At 44.7% G+C, this 22,059-nt stretch overlaps 1 long non-coding RNA gene across 1 annotated transcript in view; it reads right to left on the reverse strand.

The window, feature by feature from the left end:
- Positions 1 to 418: 418 nt before the first annotated feature.
- The window catches only part of LOC121867010, a 58,018-nt gene continuing 36,377 nt past the window's right edge, over positions 419 to 22,059 (reverse strand). The window contains exon 2 of the long non-coding RNA XR_006089073.1: positions 419 to 1,613. This is a non-coding gene — a long non-coding RNA (uncharacterized LOC121867010). The remainder of the gene's footprint in view (positions 1,614 to 22,059) is intronic.

Genomic DNA, 22,059 nt, shown 5'->3' on the forward strand with positions numbered 1-22,059 from the left:
CAGACTCGTATTCAGTGAAGGAATGCACTTCCACCACAGCTTAATACCAATATTTTCATATCTTTTAGTGGTAGATGCCATTAGCGCCTCAATCCCAAAACTCCCACCATATACAGAAGTTATTACATTTTGTTCAATCCTTCTGGCCGAGAAAAATAGATCGTTCCTGGAAGGTTGCAGACATGATGTTATTGTCAGGGCTCTTGTTGTGCAATACCTGGGTCGTCCGCTCGCTGCCTGGTGTCTGTATTCGTCTTCTGTCACTCTCCTTTTCCAGGTATATGCATACTGCATCGATGTAAACATCTATGGCGATGTTTACAGAATATCTATCTTTCTATCTAACTATCTATCTATCCATCTATCCACTCAAACTCACGTAGCTTAAGGTGAAATGTAAGACTGGTAAAAACAGAAACACCATTTATGATCTAATATATTTGGTTCACATCTTGATAAAATCACACGGGAAAAGGGAAACAATGGTTCACATCTGCGGCAGCATCAAGAGCGTCCCAGTGTGTACCGCCTCCCTGATCCCGTCATGTCTACTATAAATAATTCTTTGTTATGACTCTACCATTAGTGACATTCACATGCGTTCCAGAGCATGACCAGAGAGTTATTCCGACATCTGTACAGCACCGATGTTCTTGGTATTTGCACCACGCAGGTGACGCTCCAACACCCTTGCCAGTTGAACTTGAGCCAACCCGGATGGAGGTAGTGATGGCGAAGTCTCACTCAGGCAGGTCAGTCGTGTTCCTCTGGCTTTCTATCGAACTAGACCTGGTTTCACCTTTCCGGCGGTGAAGGCTAGTGAGCTTTTGTTCCCGCCCGAGTGTGTTCACGTGCTTTGGCCTGGGTCATGCACGTATAATTACCTTTACGTGGGTCAAGCTTATATATTTGCCGAGGCCATGATTATACGTTTTTCTCTTGTATCATACAAAGATGTTTTTGTATGTGTCATACATACTGTATACCTGTATCTACGTTTTTGTCTGGGAGTTGCATAAATGGATTTTGGGTTGGTCTTTCATATTTAGTTTTGCTATGTCATGCTTGTACAGTTTGTGTTTTTTCTGGGTCATGTATTTACCTGTCAATCTTCAATATAAATTTGGATCATCTGGCATGCAAGCAAACCAGACCTATTTTCATTTTCTCGAAGATGAAGGCAACTAAGGTTTTTGTTTTTGCAGCTTCTGTGTGTGTTTGTGTGTGTGTGTGGTATACATGCACGTGTCTTCAGTTGCTACATATGGTCGTCTCCAACACGTCTTGGTAAGCCTGTTAGCTGGAGTCTCCTGTGTCTTTTCCGCGTCCTTGACATACCTGTAGCTGGTCCCCAACACATTTCCGGTGAACTGCTTGACGCGCCTTTGGTATGTCGTCCGACTGCCTGTCGTGTACCTTTGAACTTTCTTCAATTCTTGCTTGATTCGTTCTTGGTTTATTTTTTTATTCTAATTTCTTACTACACTTCCTTTTCTGTTTTTGGTCCTTCTCTGGCTTCCAGTCACCACTCCTCTGGAACACTTAGGATGGTGGTGTATAGCGTGCCTTGTGGGAAGAACTGACCTGTGTTTATCTTGAAGTCCCCAATTCACCTGTAAAGGGAGGAACATTTTCTCAAAATTACTTTGTCATATAAAGTATTTTTGTCTTTCAGGGCTGATGTTCTTATTACTGTGAAACCTTACAGAAGTTTTTATGTTTATATTAGTTGATGGTAAGCATTTTAGTGTCTCTCATAGTCAATTTAGCCTCTCGTTTTACCATATTTTGTGTCTCATCTGCCGGCTCATGTGACACCTTCAACTCGTTCCTGAATCATCACTCAGTTCTTTCTGGGCGTTATCGGCTCCTGGTACTCTGCCATATATATATATTTGTGTGTGTGTGTGTGTGTGTGTGTGTGTGTGTGTGTGTGTGTCACAGGTCGACTTGTGATGGCATATACCGAGTTTTGAAGCAGACTGTAAGGCACAGTCTATCACTTCACATAAAACCCTGAACCTTCCGGCGTTAAGCAAGCGAAAAACTGTCTGTCTGTCTGTCTCCGTTTCTCATTTTCTGTTCAGGTTCTGAGGGTGGGACAGTGGACGTACAGTACATGTATAATGGTCTTCCAATAGTCACATTTCCCCGTATACTGGAGAACAACAAATCTTGGCAGGGCCGGATTCAGGAGTGGGCAAAGTGGGCCTCTGGGGGCCTCCACATGTGCGGTAGTAGCTATATCAGGGCTGGTCGACTTGAAACCACATGAATGACTCCAGTCATGTCTCACTTTTGTGTGTGTGTGTGTGTGTGTGTTGGGAATTTGTACATTATCAATAGATATACTGTACAGTTAATTAAAAATTTCTCAATGTTCTAATTTCCTCAATATAACTGCATATGGCTTCAAAATTCTCCAAAGAAGTGTTCAAATTTCAAAATTTCCCGGGGGCTTACAGCGCCCCCCAGAACTCCCAGATGTTTAGGCTCGCTTCACTCGCCACCCCACCCTCTTGGGTAGTTATAATGAGGGGGCCTCCACAAAGAGGCTGCCCATGGGCCTCCACAGGTCTAAATCCGGCACTGAATCTTGGCCTTTGTTTCAGGTAATAAAAAGACTGTATTACAGCTTATGGAGATGAAAATGAAAAGATTGTGTACTTGTGGCAGTAAAACTGATTCTTTTATTGCCTTGAGTCTAATGTTCACCTCTTAACCACTTTGTTCGTTTAGGACGTGAAATTCAACTAGTTTAGAGCTTCGCAAACGGAAAATCGTCTGTTTTTATTAGTCTCTGGGTTTAACCTAGAGTGTTTTATGAGTCAGTTATCATGTGGTGGACAGCTGGTGAGAAGTGTGGGCGTGAACTAAAGACGTACAACAGCTGACCAGTTACGCGTTTGTTGTTGAGTGGTGGACATTGATATACCGTCTGATTAGCTCCGGCCATTCTTGGCTTCCATAGCAACCGTTACAACTCGTGATTGGTCATTGTGTTGTTAAGGGCGTTGCGACGCCTAATCGGGAAATTTAATTCATTAATTTTTCTTTTCCATTGTATTAAACATTGAGAAGAAACAAAAAATGGAAGTAAATTTGCTGATTTGACAAGCGACTTGCAGTACTTAGGAACTGGCAGCCAATCAATTTCCACTATTTTTGACAGTTGGTGAGGAGGCCAACAGTGGGCGGAGCTTAGTTAAGAGATGACTTATACCATGTCTTAATCAGTAAGGTGAAATAATATGTAGCTCTGAGGACACCAACATAACAGTTCTGTATCCGTGCTTAATACTAGAACAACTCAAATGGTGTCAAAAGTCACAGAGTGTAAGACGTCTTGCAGCGTAAGAAGTTACACAGTAAAGGAAATGACACGGTGGAAGAGGTCATACAGTTGAGAAAGTTAAAAGTGGAGGAAGTCAAACAGAAGAGGAAGCCAGGCAGCGGATGTGACCGAGTAATGACACAGAACATGGCCGAGTTCTTGTTTCTTATACCTATACGAATAGCCTTAGCCAGGTCAAAGGTCAACCCGCTGTGACCCGGGAAGCAAAAAAAAGAGGGGACTACCTTAAGATTAGGCACCTCAGCTTATTTCACCTGATGATTAAACACCCTTACGCTACCTATGGGGTTATGCTAGATTATGGTTGCTTTATGTTTGGTTAAGCTGGGTTGGTTAGGTTAGGTTAGGTTTTGTTGGGTTAGGTTAGCGTGAGGGTTATTGATCATCATATGACTCACAGAAGGAAAAGAAGATATGTACAAGGGGAGTGACGAGGGAGGGAAGGTGGTGTTAGGTGGTGTATGCTTAACCCGGGAAGCCAAAATAAAAGAGTGTTAGGATGGAACCTCAGAAGATAGAAAGTGAGAAGAGTCAGGAAGGTAGAAGGTGACTTCAAGTGCGTCATTATGTGGAAAGCCTTGCTGAGGTCACAGCTCACCCCTGCTCTGACCCGGGAAGCAAGTATAACAAACCCTCCTCCTCTCTCTCTTCTCCCCCCCCCCCCACCCCCCTCTCCCACACTCAAATGGATTTTGTTCGGGTCTTTGGTGTGCCTCGTTTACAGGCCTGCCTTGACCTGGCCGACAGAGCCAGATGAAGACTTGATATTATATCTCTCACACACACACACACACACACACACACACACACACACACACACACACACACACACACACACACACACACACACACACACACACACACACACACACACACACCTCCTTCAGGTCAGTATTGTTGAGAGAGAGAGAAAACCCAGAAACCATCTATTAAACACTGATTGGATGCCTGTGTCAGATGCTCAGTTGGCCTTTGTGGGGCGGAAACAGTAAATAAAAAGAATCAAGTAAGAAAAAACTAAAGTTAATTGTTTAGGTTATTATAATTATAATTCATGAGTTCATTACTTTCTTCATAATAGCCCAGCTGGTCTTTGTAACGTGTGAAGCTAATACAAAGATTGCAGATTGAGGCTAGTTGAGTCGCTAACAGTCACTTACGGTCAGGTGAGTCACTTACGGTCAGTTGAGTCATTTACGGACAGTTGAGTCACTTACGGACAGTTGAGTCACTTTTAGCCAATTGAGTCACACTTAAGTCACTTACAGTCAGTGGAGTCACAGTTGAGTCACTTACAGCTAGTTGAGTCACAGCTGAGTCACTTACAGCCAGTTGAGTCACAATTGAGTCACTTACAGCCAGCTGAGTCACAGTTGCGCCACTTACAGCCAATTGAGTCACAGCTGAGTCACTTGTAGCCAGTTGAGTCACTTACAGTCAGTTGAGTCACAGTTGAGTCACTTACAACCAGTTGAGTCACAATTGAGTCACTTACAGCCAGTTGAGTCACAGCTGAGTCACTTACAGCCAGTTGAGTTAGTAAGTACGTCTGGGCCAGCAGTACATGGCCCGCTGGTGTCTACACTGAGGGAACAGTTATACAGAAGAATGAATTAAGAGGTAAAAAAAGTTGTTTGCCTAGAACTACATTGCTGTGGTCACTTGTGTTTCCGCTTTTCACACACACCACCACCAGCCACCAGCACCGTTACCATGACAACCACTACCACTATCACCACCACCAGCACCGTTACCATGACAACCACCACCACTATCACCACCACCACCACTATCACCACCACCACCCTCGTTACCATGACAACCACTGCCACTATCATCACCACCACCACCACCGTTACCATGACAACCACCACCACTATCACCACCACCACCACCACCATACCCACCACCACCACCACCACCACCACCGTTACCATGACAACCACTACCATCACCACCACCACCACCGTTACCATCACAACCACTACCACTATCATCACCACCACCACCACCACCACCGTTATCATGACAACCACCACCAATATCACCACCACCATCACCGTTACCATGACAACCACCACTACATCACCACCACCACCACCACCATGACAACCAACACCACCACCGCATGACAACCACTACCACTATCACCACCACCACTACCGAGGCGATGAACAACCACCACCACTATCACCACACCACCACCACCGTTACCATGACAACCACTACCACTATCACCACCACCACCACCACCACTATCGAGGCGATGAACAACCATCACCACTACCGATACCGAACAGACAACTACCACCACCACCGCCGATACCATGAACAGCTACCACCATCACTACCGATACCATGAGCAACTACCACCACCACCACCGTTACCATGACAACCACCACCATCACCACCACCACCATCACCAAAACCACCACTCTCACCTCCACCAGTCACTACCATCACTACAAAGGTCACCACCATCACCACTGTCACGACCAACACCACTGTCACCACAAACACCACTACGACAACCACCGCCATTACCACCACCCATGTCACCACCACCACCACCACCGCCACAGCCACCACCATCACCACCCCCACCACATCACCACTGTCACTATCACCACTATCAGCACCATCACAACCGTCACTAAAATTATCATCACCATTGTCACCAACACCACCACCACCACCACCACCACTGTCACCACCACCACCAAAACTGTCACCACCACCACCGTCTCCACCACCATTATCACCACCACCACGACTACTATCACCAACACAGTCACCTCCTACACTACCACCGACACCACTACCACTACCACCGGATCAACCACCACTTCGTCACCACCACTGTCACCAAAACCACCACTACCATCACCATTAATACAACTACCACCACCACCAAGACTGCCACTATCGTCATCACCACTGTCACCATCACCACCACTACCATCACTACCATCACCATTAATACAACTACCACCATCATCAAGACTACCACTATCATCATCACCACCATTTCCAACAACACCTTCACCACCTGACCTCCTCTATAGGTACTTGTTGTACCAGTCCAGCTGACCTCGGTGGTGTCTCCCCATGCACAGGTAACTCAAGCCCTTGGTATCATAGGAAATTTTAGAAGTCAATATAATTTTTTCTTCCGCTACAAGTTTAGAAAGTGGCGGACTTATTATTATATTAAGTGGCGAGACATATAAGGAAATCTCACATAGAAAATTATAGAGGAACTGTTTGTGCTTCGCCTATTGATCTAGTTTCCAGATATGACAAAAACCCGAAAATTTATATATAATATTTATTTATTTTTTGTAGTTCACTTTGTGGAAATGTTGAGCGTGTTATATTGAATAGTAAGAGGGAAATTCGTACAGGAAAGTATAGAAGTATTACTGTACCTGTAATTCGCATTTAGTAAAAGGTTTTATATATATATATATATATATATATATATATATATATATATACTTCATTTTTAGTCCATATAACACGCGGACTTTGAACATAATCAACAACCTCACCAGCCAGGATTCGAACCCTCGACCTACTGTGTGGGACCAGGGAACGTTACCGACCATGCCACAAGAACACTAAAAGCAGCTCTAGACTATGTTATATTTCACACAAAGCCTGTTCATCGAGCTGATGGCGCCGTGAACCTCCCACTGGGAACTGCCCGTGCCGCTTATGTGGATGTCAGTAACATTTTACCGAATCCAGCTGGTATGAAACATGAGGTACCATATATACTTCATTTTTAGTCCATATAACACGCGGACTTTGAACATACAATCAACAACCTCACCAGCCAGGACTCGAACCCTCGACCTACTGGCAATAATTTAACCTTAAACTATAGATATCAATATGAAAATAAATTGTGTTTACTTCCGGGTCCAATATATTAATTTGGCCCCGAAAGTTTCGTGGTGGTTGGGGGTGTCTCTCCAGGATTTATCTCTGACGGTCAGCCAATAAAGGCAGGAGCGTGACGCCCGCCACCACCATAACAGGGGAGGGAGCCTGGGGGACCGGACATTGATACAAATGTCAGGGATGAACCTTGGCTGCAGACAAAGAGACCGAGAAAATTAGTGTTTTTGTCTGTACCGTGAGAGTGTGTACGTCCACGACTCTCAGATGAGCGCAAACAGCAAATAATAGATTTCACGTATTTCCGGCTAAGTGTTCCATTTTCCTATACTATACTTAAATTTGACGAGTGTATATACAATAAACGCAACGAAATAGTATATAATTATGCTGGTGTGATTAGCCCAAATTTCACACAGAGAAATAATTAATTCCCGTCTCCAAACGAAGTGAACAAAGTTAATGAACTCATGCTTAAAACACCTTGAACATGAAACAGGTGGCAAGAAAATGTCATACTCTTCTAGTGTTGACGGAAAAGATATTCAGAAGCACCTAAAAACATATTTGGTAAGATTGATGTAACGAAATATGATCCCATATCAGGACTGAGAGGGGGGGTGGGGGAATACTTTAAGTTCAACACAGTTATTCGACCATACTTAAGTTAATTCGTGTGGTAAAATATATTAATTTTATCAGAGAAACACCAGAACCACACACTACCACTACTAACTACAACTACTACGACTACTTTGCTGTCACTCGGAATCGAGTATGACGATCATCCAGCTATGAGACAATGATATGAGTTATAAGGGATGTCACCTTCTTTGGTGAGCTTTGAGGTGACTAGACAGGCCGATACGCGACCGGCAGCGTCGTCCACAGATGTTGCAAGTGTGGGGGGCTACATCTAGTTTGGAAAGTGCGGTGGCAGCGTGATTTCGACGATGGCACTTGTCTGCCTCGTTATGCAGTCGAGCCAACTCGAAAGTATTGACACCTTCTCGTGTGGTGCTTCTCCAAGCATTACGGTGTGGAGTAGTCGTTTCCCAGGGGAGGGGGTCGATTTGGCACATCTCAAGTTTGTCTTAAGATTTTTCTTATACGTTTTCAGTACCTCGCCAGCGTTACGTTTACTATTCGTTAGGTGACTGCAAAGTGGCTGCTTTGGCAGTCTACTGTCGTCCATGCTGGTAACATGGCCAGTCCAGCGTAGTTGTTCATGCATAACGGTAGCCTCGATGCTCCTACAGTTGGTGTTCTCTTGTCTTCTCAGGGAACTCAGAGGATGGAACGTAGACTACGTTGGTGAAAGTTTTCAAGTGCCTTGAGGTGCCATATAGCAGGGTGGGGAGGACCACTGCTCGATTTAAGTGCAACTTTGTTGATAATTTCAGCTCCCTACAAATGAAGACACGGGTACGGAGTCTGCCAATGGCTTTAGAAGCATATCTTATCCGTTGTTGAATCTCTTCATCGATGTAAGCTGTGGTGGACAGGTGGGAGCCAAGATACTGAAAGTGGGTAACATTAGAGAGGGTAGTACCATTAAGCTGGATGGATGGTGGAGGTGTGGCTGAACCAGGTAGAGGCTGAAAGAGAACCTGAGTCTTACGTACATTCACCTCAAGGCCGAGGCGCGCATACGCATTGGCGTGGGGGTGAGGTCGTCTGCATACTGGAGTTCTGTAATGGAAGCTACCGACACCTTTGTTCTTGCCTGGAGTCGTCTTATGTTGAAAAGACCCTTCGTCCGGTACTGGATGTCCACCTCGCCGGCTAAATTGGCACTGGCAAGTGTAAGGAAGGCAGCCAAGATAATGGAAAAGAGAGTTGGTGCTAATAAACATTCTTGTTTTACCCCGTTTGGATGGGGAAGAACTTAGACTGGGTACTATTGTGCAGGACACTGACGTTCATGCCATCGTGGAGTGCCTCACAATGGCAATTAATTTTGGTGGGTAGCCAAAACGGCTAAGGGTCTGCCAGAGGGCTTCCCTGTTGACCGAGTCGAAGGCCTTGGTTAGATCGATGAAGGCCATGTACAGGTCACAACACTATTTTCTGCACTTTTCCTGTATCTGGCGGGCAGTAAAGATCATGTCAGTGGTGCCACGTGATGGTTCTAAGGCCACATTGAGATTCTGGGAGGAAGTCTTCCGCCTCAGGACGAAGTCTGTTCAGGAGAACTTGGGTGATAATCTTGCCAGCTACGGACATCAACGAGATCCTGCGGTAGTTGCCACAGTCTGACCTGTCTCCCTGGTTCTTATAAATAGTGACAATCGAGGCGTCTTTAGGAGGTTGGGGGATTTCCTCCTTTTCCTATATATTCTCCAGGAGAGAGTGGAGACGGCTGGTAAGCAGAGGCCCTCCTACTTTATACACCTCGGCTGGGTTTCCATCAAGCCCTGAGGCTTTATTATTTTTCATCTGTTTGATGGCAGTAGCTACCTCATCCAGGGATGGAAGGTAGCTGATGTGGATCAGCTCTGGAAGCTGAAAACCTGCTGGGTAGTCAGGACATTCACACTGGTGTTTCGGTTGGGCAGCGAATGGTAGTGCTTTTTCAAGTGCTGAAGGATGCCCTCTTCATCTTTATTTAGGGAGTTACCATCGGATGAGTGGAAGGGGGTTGCGCCATGAGTGATTGGCTCAAAATGTTTTAGTGGAATTGAAAAATTCGCACATCTTGTGCTGATATGCAAGTTTATTGAGTTTCACATGTTTTATTTTTAAAGCAGTCATTCTTTAGATTGTGAAGTTCGCACTGGGCCGCCGCTTTCTTCTTGCGAAAGGTATATGATTTGGTCTGACGCCTTTATTATTAAACAACATCTTCCCTTGAAGAGGTTCGTAGTGTTTCAACCCGAGTTTTAAACTAAAGGAGTCCTGAGGGACACCCGCAGTACAGTCCTTGACAGGGTGGTGTGGCGGTAAAATTAACTAATTCCAGTATTACAAATTAATTTTATTGGAATTAGTTAATTCCAATAAAATTAATTAATAATATTGGAATTAGTTAATTTTACCGCCACACCACCCCGCTAAGTACTGTACTGCGGGTGTCCCTCAAGACTCATTTAGTTTAAAACTAGGGTTAGAACACGACGACGATGTTTAATAATATGCGCGTGAGACTGGGGGTTGTTCTGCCATTCAGTTAAAGCAGTAAGTTTATTATCGACGAGTACATTGATTTCCAAGTAATTTTCATCAAACCAGTCCTAGTGTATTCTTTCTATCTGGCCGAGCGTCTCTCCGCAGGTTTTTGTCATGACAGTGTCGAGAATACCCCATTCAGCACTGGGATTTATGTTCTTTGTTATCGGGTTGTTTATCAGCCCATGTTTGATCTAGTCTCTGAAATCATGTGCTTCCACTGGATCCTCCAGCCATTAAGTGTTAAAACCTCTTCTGAAAGCTTGTTGCTTTCGCCGTTTTGGGGCGACATGAAATGAGAGCATGGCTGTGACAAGCTGATGATCAGTGTCACAGTGGTCTGAGCCACGCTTGGCTTGGGTGATGAGGACATCTCTGCGACATCTTTCTCTGACAATGATGTAGTCAATGAAATGCCATTGTTTGGATCGTGGGTGTTGCCACGAACCCTAGAACTTGTCGGCCTGCCTAAACGAGGTATTGGTGATAGTGAGGTTGTGTGCAGCACACATGCTGAGGAGGAGTAAGCCATTGGGATTACACTTGCATAGTCCATTTCTCCCTATGAGTCCCTGCCAAATTTCAGCAATTCTACCAACTCTGGCATTGAAGTTACATACGAGCACAACCATATCTTCTCTGGGGATAGAGGTTAGCACTCTGCCAAGGTTGGCGTAAAGGGCCTGTTTGATGTCATCTTCTGCATCCAGTGTTGGGGCGTATGCACTGATGAAGAAGGCATGACGTGAGTGATTCAGTGGGACTCGGAGCGTCATGAGGCGCTCGTTGATCCTAATAGGCATTTCAGTTTGCCTATGTAGGATGCTTTGGCGGATGGCAAAGCCAACTGCATAAATGTGGTTTCTCTCCAAAGCAGGCTAACCCTTCCAGGAGAAGGTGTCGCTAGACCCCTGTTCTGTGAGTCGACCCTCGTCTTGGAGCCGGAACTCAATATTGGCTGCTCTGTGGATGTTATACCTAGGCAACTCTTTTGACACAAGGGCGATACTTCTTTCAGGATTCTCATTTGTACCAGTATCCAGAAGGGTCCTGACATTCCATGCAACAACCATAAGAGGTTGTATAGTTTGTGTTTGTTTTGATCTGTGATTATGATTGTGTTTTCAACTGCTTGGGGATGACCTTACTGGGTGCGGTTGCCCAGTCAGTCTGGTTCTTTAGGTAGGCTTTGTTTCGGGCTCCTTTTCTAGCCCCCTCTCTTTGTGCAGTGTGCAGAATGACTCCTCAAAAGGGCTGCTTAGTCGCAGACAGGACCATATTGCATTGCTGTCTAGATCACAGTGCCTAAACGACAATCTTATCTAGGCCGCCCATTCAAAGTTGTGAGTAGAGACTCCCAGTAGTCAACTCTGCCTGTCCCCGTCGCAACTCATCCGTCACCATAGGAGTTTTGGGGGCATTGGGGATTTGATTATGATGAGAAATATGATGAGCTGGATGATGACTGTGCGTTGGTTGATTTATGTGGTGAGGCAGGCGCACAGGCTGAAACCACACATCTTGGCTCTCACTTTCCTGATCCAGTGGTGCAAATGTTTCAATGTACTGCCAATAGCCCAGTTTGTTGGGTTTCGCCTTAGTAGCCTGTTCATCAAGTATTGCCTTCGTCCACCGATGTAGTCTATGGGTTCCCATGTTGGTCATTTCTTCTGCCTATACCGCTGCTGGGGTCTTGTTAGAGCTCTGTAAGCATGTCTGCCTCATGCGGGGCTCCACCACAGATTTTTCGTTTGGGGTTTACTCCTGTAGCCACATACCTATCAAGGTTAATCTGCAAGGCAACAGGGCAGTGGTTGGTAGGCGCCAGGACGTGTCCACATACCAGCGGGGCTATGCGTCGTCCCTCTGGGGCCCACTGCTGTTCCGAGATCCCCTGCTGGTCTAGCCTTGGCTTTCGAGGCACCCAATTACCATGTGTTGTCACAAGGAGGCACAGTAGGAGTCTTGATGGTGAAGAGGCTGGGGTGGATTTATGTAAGTTGCTTCCCTTTTCGCCTCGAGGATAGCCACAGGCGGTTGTTGAAAGTAGCACCTTAACACTTACGTAATGCTGTCACACTAGACGCATTACACAACACACACACACACACACACACACACACACCAGTGTTAAACAGAGGTGAACAGTGGTGAACAGTGCGTTAGTCAGTGAGACCAACTCAACAGTAACAGTCGTACCCAACTTAACCTTCACACAGTGAGGTCCCAGGTACCCAGTGATAACGGCCCGTGAGACCCAACAACAACCAGCGATGTGTTAATCCGTCTACGATAGGAAGGACTGGGACCACACCTCACTCATATAACACCATCTGTGAGGGAATTACTATACCACGTCAGGTCCCTCATAACACCATCTGTGAGGGAGTTACTACACCACGTGAGGCCCCTCATAACACCATCTGTGAGGGAATTACTACACCACGTGAGGCCCCTCATAACACCATCTTGAGGTAATTACCACACCACGTGAGGTCCCTCATACCACCATCTGTGAGGGAGTTACTACACCACGTGGTCCCTCATAACACCATGTGAGGGAATTACTACACCACGTCAGGTCCCTCATAACACCATCTGAGGGAACTACTACACCACATGAGGTCCCTCCTAACACCATCTGGGAGAGAGTTACTACACTACGTGTTTGCTGTTCAACACCTACATTAATCTGAATGTTCACTGTATGTTCCTTTACCTTTCTCTAATGAAGGCTTTTGTTAAACCACCAATGTATGTAATAAGTCATTTATGTCCAATGTATATTTTCAGCCTTCGGGCTGCAGAACTTTTTCAATAAACCGTTAATTATTATTATTATTATTATTATTATTATTATTATTATTACACACACACACACACACACACACACACACACACACACACACACGCACACACATAATAGATAAGAAAAGAATGAAAACCTTAATAGTTAGATACATTAAATTAGCCAGGAGAAAGACTATTCTCCTGTGCCACGAAAACTGCATAACGGCTCAAAGACACAGAGAGAGAGACAAACACACAGACTGACATGTAGTCAGCAAAGTGTAAGAATAAAAGAAAATTGCAAATAAAATAAACATTACTCATTCCTTTCATGCCACAACTGTACTCAAATAATTAAAGACTGGCAGATGGACACGACTCTCAGACAGACAAACAAACACATAGAGAGAATTCTAGGAACCCGAAATCAACAAATAAGATAAATGTTGCGTATTTATTTATTTATTTATTTATTTATTTATTTAGTTATTTATTTATTTATTTATCACCTCATCTCACTTTTCGTCTCAGATCAGATGATTCGATCCACAGCACCGTTTTAAATGCCACGTCGGGGAAAGAAGGTGTCCGAGGTGAAAGGCAATGATCCAAAAGAGGAATTCAAGATGTCAGGATAAACAGTGAACTGGTGGTGGAAGTCAAACCGTTATATAACATTATGCATAGGAATCAAATTTTTGTTCTGTACTCCTATTAGCCGAAGTCAAATTGCTGTACCACTTTTAGCATTAAAGTCAAATAACTGTATTACTTTCACCAATAGAAGGCAAATATTTGTAACAATTTAAGCAGCAGAAGTCAAGTCACTGCCCCACTTTTAACAGTAGAAGCCAAATTATTGTACCATGCTTAAGGGCAAACTACATTACTACTTCCAGCATTAAAGTCAAATAAATTATACCACTTAAAACAGTAAAGTAAAATTATTGTTCCAGGTTTAGCAGTAAAAGTTCAATTACCTTCAATTATAACCCGTGTATGATAAAACAAAGTATATTCCGCTATATACCACTACGTCCAAAGATAGAAGTCAAAATGGTAATCCCAATTTCAACAGGGATATAACTTAATTCCATGTATATACCATAATGTGAAAGTCAAATGATTAGCCACTCCACATCGCACACAACATGAGGAAGTCAAAACCTCGTTTCTGTGTTACTGTACCTTATTGAACAAGTTTATGTATCGCATATCAAAGACTACAACCATTGATAAAGTACATAATCAAAAGGAAAGTTTCGTTCATTGAGTCATGAGGGAAGTGTTAGTTATTAGGGTAATGAGAGTGAGATTTGATGTGTAGAAGAAAATTATTATTATTATTATTATTATTATTATTATTATTATTGTTATTATTATTATTATTATTATTATTATTATTATTATTATTATTATTAGTAGTAGTAGTAGTAGTAGTAGTAGTAGTAGCAAGGTGCTGTTCACTATGCCTGGCAACAATCATTGCTGCGTCTGTGCTAACCCGAACCAAAACTGCACAAATTGTGTTTGTGCGAGAAACAACCGACCATGTGTGGATTGCAAGAAGCGAGACCAGTGTCGGAACCCACGTCGCAGGGAGCCGACACAGGTGGCCACAGTGGATATCGCCGGGACCCAACTACCCGATGATATCCGAAATGATAGCAGTGAGTCTACTCAACCCGAAAATGTAGTACTAACAAATGCTGCTCCCTTAGTAGCAGGTGTCCACGAGGAGAATGAGAGACAGCCACCTCAGTGGAATGGCATGTCGATGGAAAATGCAGACATATGGGTCAAAGAAACCTACTCAGAAATTGTCACGTGGTCGCCCGCTAACTTATTTGAACCACCCAAGTGTGCGGCCACCAAAGAAATGATTCGGGAGATGACTCGCTTCATGACTGATTACACTCAGGACCGCTTCCTCGCCCCCCTAGCTCTTCAAATACTGGCAATAATACCACATCTATTTTGTCAGAGGACACACACAAAGGCTAAGCACAAAGAAAATGTGGCAGCAATGAAGAGAAGATTGACAATGTGGCAGACTGGGGCCCTAGATGATCTCCTATGTGAAGCAAGAACACTGCAGGAGAGACTAAAAATTACGGGTGACGGAAAGCAAAACACCGATGACGTGGCAAGAAAATTTGGAAACAAAATGCGTGTGGGAAAAGTGTCTCTTGCGGTAAGATCTCTCACAGAGGAATCCTCCGGTGGGGTGATGCCAATAAACAGAGAGACATTAAAACTATTGAAAGAGAAACATCCCCCTGCAAGCGAAGATGAAGGCATCAGGTTCCAGGGTGACTATATCCCACCAAATGCTGTCCTGTTCGAGAAAATAACAGGAGAGATGGTGTGGAAAAAGGCACTGAAGACTCGAGGAGGAGCCGGCCCTTCAGGTCTAGATGCAAACGGTTGGAGAGTCATCCTCAGCACAAACAAGTTTGGCCCTGTAGCAAGCGATCTCTGCACTGCCATTGCCGCCCTTGCAAGAAAGCTTGCATCCTCTTGCTGCCATCACCTCCAGGCCCTGACGGCCTGCCGCCTTATTCCTCTGGAAAAGAAACCAGGATGTAGACCTATAGGGGTGGGGGAAGTGCTGAGGCGGATCATCGGAAAGTGCATAATGGAGGTGGTAAAGGATGATGTCAGGGCAGCAGCAGGGAACCTACAAGTGTGTGCTGGCCACCAGGCTGGTGGGGAGGCGGCCATTCACGCCATGAGATTGATATTTGAGCAGCGTGATTGTGAGGCCGTTCTCCTGGTGGATGCTTCAAACGCATTCAACATACTTAACCGCAAGGCTGCACTGCACAACATCAAGATCAAGTGTCCAAGCTTTGCGATGTATGTTGAAAATTCGTATAGGAATCCTTCAGACCTCTACATAGTAAATAACAAGGCTCTACGAGGTGATACCATCCTACAGTCGACCGAGGGAACAACACAGGGGGACCCCGTTGCAATGGCAATGTATGCAATTGGCCTATCAGTGCTCCAACAAGAAATAAAATTTGAAACAACTGGGGTCAAACAAGTGGCATATGCTGATGACCTTACAGGAGCAGGAAAAGTGGAGTGCATCAAAAAGTGGTGGGACTTGGTAACATCGCGAGGTCCACAAATAGGGTACCACCCAAACGCCAGCAAGTCCTTCCTCATCGTGAAGCCAGAACATTATGAACGGGCATTGGAGGTTTTTGGCGGAAGTGAGGTCAAAATAACTAAGGACGGCCAAAGACATCTAGGCGCAGTAATTGGCACTACGGACTTCAAGACCGAGTACGTGGCGGGAAAGGTGAATGAGTGGGTTAGTGAAATCCAAGCTCTGTCTGAGATTGCTAACACAGAGCCACATGCGGCCTTTGCAGCATTCACCCATGGAGTCAAGCATCGCTGGAACTACCTGATGCGTACCATCCCTGAGATCGGACCCCTCCTCCACCCTCTGGAAGAAGCTATCAGTGTCAAGTTCATTCCCAAACTAGTGAAACACCCTGACTTAACCCCAGCAGAAAGAGCACTTCTTGCACTTCCACCAAGACTGGGAGGGATGGGACTAACTAATCCAGAGGAGATTGCTGCCACTGAACATCAAAATTCACTTAAGCTCACGGCAGCCCTCACGGACCACATAATAGCCCAGAATGCAACAGGGGAAGTGGATACCAGCGAAGTAAATAAGATTCGTAGGTCCATTACGACAGATCGACAGCACTGCCAAAATGAAAAGTTGCAGCAACGATTGCTGCAGGTTCCAGAAAATTTGAAAAAAAAGTAGCTATAGCGCAGGAGGTGGGCGCCTCGAACTGGTTAACTACGTTACCGATAAGGGCAAATGGTTTCAGTCTTAATAAACAAGAATTTACAGATGCCATTGCTCTAAGGTACGGTTGGCCAGTAGAAGGTTTGCCCTCCCAATGCGTGTGTGGCTCTTCCTATGATGGCGATCACGCCATGGTCTGCAAGAAGGGGGGCTTCATATGCATGAGGCATGACGAGGTAAGGGATCTCACAGCAAATATGTTGAAGGAAATCTGCCGGGACGTCATGGTAGAACCGACCCTCCTTCCATTGGATGGCGAGATCTTCCAACACAGGACTTCAAACACATCTAACGAAGCCCGCGTGGACGTCAGTGCTCGAGGATTCTGGACGCGGGGACAGCGAGCTTTCTTCGACATCAGGATTTTTTATCCCATGGCCGCATGTCACCGTAACCTAGCTCTCGATGCTGCACATAGGAGGAACGAGAACGACAAGAGAAGGGCATATGGGGAGAGAATTCAAAACGTTGATCAAGGCAGCTTCACTCCTCTAGTGTTCACAACCTCTGGTGGGATGGGCCCAAGTGCAAGATGTTTCTATGCCAGACTCGCAGCGTTGATCTCCGAACAAAAGCAGCAGCCCAGAAGTTATGTTACAGCCTGGATGAGATGTCGACTGTCTTTCTCTCTCCTTCAGTCGGCTTTGCTCTGCCTCAGGGGAACGAGAGCTTCTGCCCCTACTCCGACAACTGCTACAGATATTGACTATGAGGCTACAGTCACTGAATGCCGCATAGATCTGCGGCTCAACTAATTTAACACAGATAGGATAGCTTCTTATGTATTAGGATATTTAATATTAAGGTAATTAAATGGTGGCGAAGGTGTGGCTATTGGGGGAGGCTGGAGGCCACGTTTAAAAAAAAAAAAAGTAGTAGTAATAGTAATAATAATAGTAGTAGCTATTGGAGGAGGCTGGAGGCCATAAAAAGTAGTAGTAGTAAGAGTAGTAGTAGCATTCTGAGCTAAGGAGGCCGCCGATGTTTGTGGGGCGACTTGTGGTGTAATTGTCAGCATGCTCGTCTCGTAAGCGAGCGGACCCGTCTTCGATCTCAGGGCAGGGTGAAACTTTGGGCAAGTTTCTTTACGCCATTTGCCTCTGTCTCTACCCAGCAGAAATTGAGAACTTGGATGCTAATCGATTTGCGGATCGTGCTCCGGGATAATGGTTAGCCTGTGCAGTTGGGGAGGTTGTTGGGTCTTCTCGGACTATTCCTTGACACTGGGTCACGTAACTCGTTAACTCAGGGTGTGGTTGTTGTGTTGTCTCGTTACACGAGGGGCAATAATTTTATTTATTATATTATAGTAGCCTTAATAATAATACTAAAATAATAATAATACTTAAACAACAACAACAACAACAACAACAACACCAACAACAACATTATTATTATTATTATTATTATTATTATTATTATTATTATTATAACTATTATTACTGCTATAATAATAATTATTATTATTATTGCAGTAACAGTAGTAGTAGCCATAATAACATTAATGATAACAATGAAAAGAAGATAAAGTACGACGAGAAGAAGGCAACCAAGAAGACAGAAAAAATAATGTTACTAATGAAAATCTTTGGAATATCCAGCAAGAAAGAGTAAGGTGAAGTCGGAGCTAAAATGTAAAATTTAATATCTAATGAGACACTTTATTATAGAATTGGAGAGAGTCAGTGTGGGCTCTAGTACTTTGGTACTTCAATACTCTATTGGAGATCAAGTGTTATGAAAAATATTAAATGTCACACACATATATATATATATATATATATATATATATATATATATATATATATATATATATATATATACAGAGAGAGAGAGAGAGAAATGTTCAACTACCTACAGTAAACAAGCGCACGCACACACACACACACACACACACACACACACACACACACACACACACACACACACACACAAGCACTAACACACACACACACAGAAAAGTAAAAGCGACTCTTGCTAGGAGGTTCCAGGGAGTCGATCACGGAGTTGCCTGCCCCACCAGGCGCCCCTGAACTGTGTGTGGGTGGCCAGTTACATCCCGGGGACTCCACCAAGGCGGAGGGAGGTTCAGGGGATGGGGTCTGGAGGGATGGAGGAGGGGTTGGGGGAGGAGAGGGATGTGTGCTGGGGGAGGAGCAGTGGACAGGAAGGGGGTGGAGGGTGGGGGTGGTGGGTAAGTAAGTAACGGAGAAGCTGCTGAGGTGAAGGGAGTGAAATTATGAAGGGGACTTCCTGCCTTTGGTAGGTTGTATGTAACTGAGACAGACAGACAGACAGACAGACAGACAGACAGACAGACAGACAGACAGACAGATAGACAGACAGACATAGAAATATCTTCCCTAAATCTAGCTGACAAAACCCTGAAAATAAACAGGTGTTTAAGCGAGTGTAAGCAAGAGATGTGACCAACGTTACAACACACACATAACCCGAGATAAAGTTCCCGGTCTTCTCGGCACACGTTACCAAACTGTTAAATATATAGATACAATACACTACATGAACGCATCATACATATACATCAAAGTCAATACTGATAACAGCAGTGGTGTTGATGAATGACATACATACAGAATAAACAGAGTGAATCAAGAAATACTATCGTTTTACTTCGGATTTTTGTATATAGATATAATAGTCATTACATAGATGTTCACTAATCTTTATTTTCTTACAGGAAAATCAAGGTTAACTATGAATATATATTTCCGTAATTACAATCAATTCTACAAAAGACATTTCTTACCCACTTCTCACAAAAGTTATACTGTATTTCTGAACCAACTTATAAACAAAAGCACTGTGGCACAGCAAGGTATTATTACAGACAATGGTACACAGCAGGTACAGCATTTCAGACAGTCTCCTCTGTGACAACTTTCACTTGTATATATTACTGTTGCTTTGGGCGTGAATCTGCTGACCACCCTTACACGACAGGCAATCCATGTATGTAGGTGGCGGTATGGGTGTGACTGTAACTGTGGGCGGGAGCATGGGTGTAGGTGGGCGTCAATGTGGTTGTGTCTGCAAGATAATGAGTATCTATGGGAGTGTTGCCAGCGTGTGAGTGATGTATAAAAGGCATGAATGTAAGATAACTTCCATATCATATAGTTAAGAAGGTGTGTTATGGGTATATCTGAGGGTAGGTTTGCATCTCCAAATATTATGCATCTATAAGCCAGTAGATATAGGCAGCTTGTGGCTAAGTATGTACGGTAAGGCTAAGGCTCTGGTAATATAAGACATAAGGTGGTGGTGGTGATGGTGGTAGTGGTGATGGTGGTGGTGGTAGCGGTGGTGATGGTGGTGGTGGAGGTGGAAGTGGTGGTGGTGATGGTGGTGGCAGTGGTGGTTGTGGAAATGGTGGTGATGGTGGTTGTAGTGGTAGTGGTGGTTTTGGTAATGGTGGTGATGGTGGTGGTAGTAGTGGTGGTGGTTATGGTGCTGGTAGAGGTGGTGAGTGGTGATGGTGTGGTGGCAGTGGTGGTTGTGGAAATGGGTGGTGATGGTGGATTTGTGAGTGGTAGTGGTGGTTTGTTAATGGTGGTGATGGTGGTGGTAGTAGTGGTGGTGGTTATAGTTATGCTGGTAAGAGGTGGTGTTGAAAACGGGGATAATTAGCAGGTGAGGTGATGGTGGTGGTGATGGTGGTGGTGGTGGTGGTGGTGGTGGTGGGGTGGTGGTGGTTGTTTGTGGTGGTGGTGGTGGTGGTGAGGTGAGGTGGTGGACAGTAATTGTGGTAGTAGTGGTGTGGTGGTGGTGGTGGTGGTGGTGGTGGTGGTGGTGGTGGTGGTGGTGGTGGTGGTGGTGAGTGGTGGTGGTGATGGTGGTGTGGTGGAGGTGGAGTGGAAGTGGTGGTGGTATGGTGGTGGTAGTGGTGGTTGTGGAAATGGTGGTGATAATTGGTTGTAGTGGTAGTGGTGGTTTGTTAATGGTGGTGATGGTGGTGTGGTAGTAGTGGTGGCGAAGTTATGGTGGTGGTAGAACTGGTGATGATGGGGATAGTGTGGTGGTGATGGTGGTGGTGGTTGTAGTCGGGTGGAGAATTGGTGATGGTAGGGATAAAAAGTGGTGGTGGTGGTTGTAGTAGTGGTAGTGGTGGTGGTGGTTGTAGTGGTGGTGGTGGTGGTGGTGGAAGTGGCTGTTATAGTAATGATAATGGTGATAGTGGAGGTGGAAGTGGAGGTGGTGATGGTGGTGGTAGTGGTGGTTGTAACTAGGGTAGTGGTGGTAATGGTGGTGGTGATAGTGGTGGTGGTAGTGGTTGTGGTGATGGTAGTGGTTGTAGTGTTGGTGATGATGATGGCACTATTTTAATTTAATTTTGCCACTTACAGCGGCTAGTTTATTGTGCACCCCATACTCATCCTGTGAGTGGTAGCGCAAAAGGATTACCGAAAAAGGTTTACAAAGGGTCAGAACATTTAACCCCCATGGTCAGGATATTATGGCATTGAATGTTACACAGTATTTCAAATAAATTCTTTGTTTATTTGTATACATAACGGGCAACTTATTCGCAACTGCATGAGCACAGGAGTGTGAGTCAGTATGTCTGGCCGCGCACTTTGTTATTTGTTAGTAGCAGTAGTATGATAGTGGTGGTAGCAGTAGTATGATAGTGGTGGTAGCAGTAGTATGATAGTGGTGGTAGCAGTAGTATGATAGTGGTGGTAGCAGTAGTATGATAGTGGTGGTAGCAGTAGTATGATAGTGGTGGTAGCAGTAGTATGATAGTGGTGGTAGCAGTAGTATGATAGTGGTGGTAGCAGTAGTATGATAGTGGTGGTAGCAGTAGTATGATAGTGGTGGTAGCAGTAGTATGATAGTGGTGGTAGCAGTAGTATGATAGTGGTGGTAGCAGTAGTATGATAGTGGTGGTAGCAGTAGTATGATAGTGGTGGTAGCAGTAGTATGATAGTGGTGGTAGTGGTGGTAGTTATCTTGGCACTGTACTGTACATACTCCCTGAGG

Source organism: Homarus americanus, unplaced genomic scaffold (assembly GCF_018991925.1).
Source record: "Homarus americanus isolate GMGI-L3 unplaced genomic scaffold, GMGI_Hamer_2.0 scaffold37960, whole genome shotgun sequence".
Lineage (NCBI taxonomy): Eukaryota > Metazoa > Arthropoda > Malacostraca > Decapoda > Nephropidae > Homarus > Homarus americanus.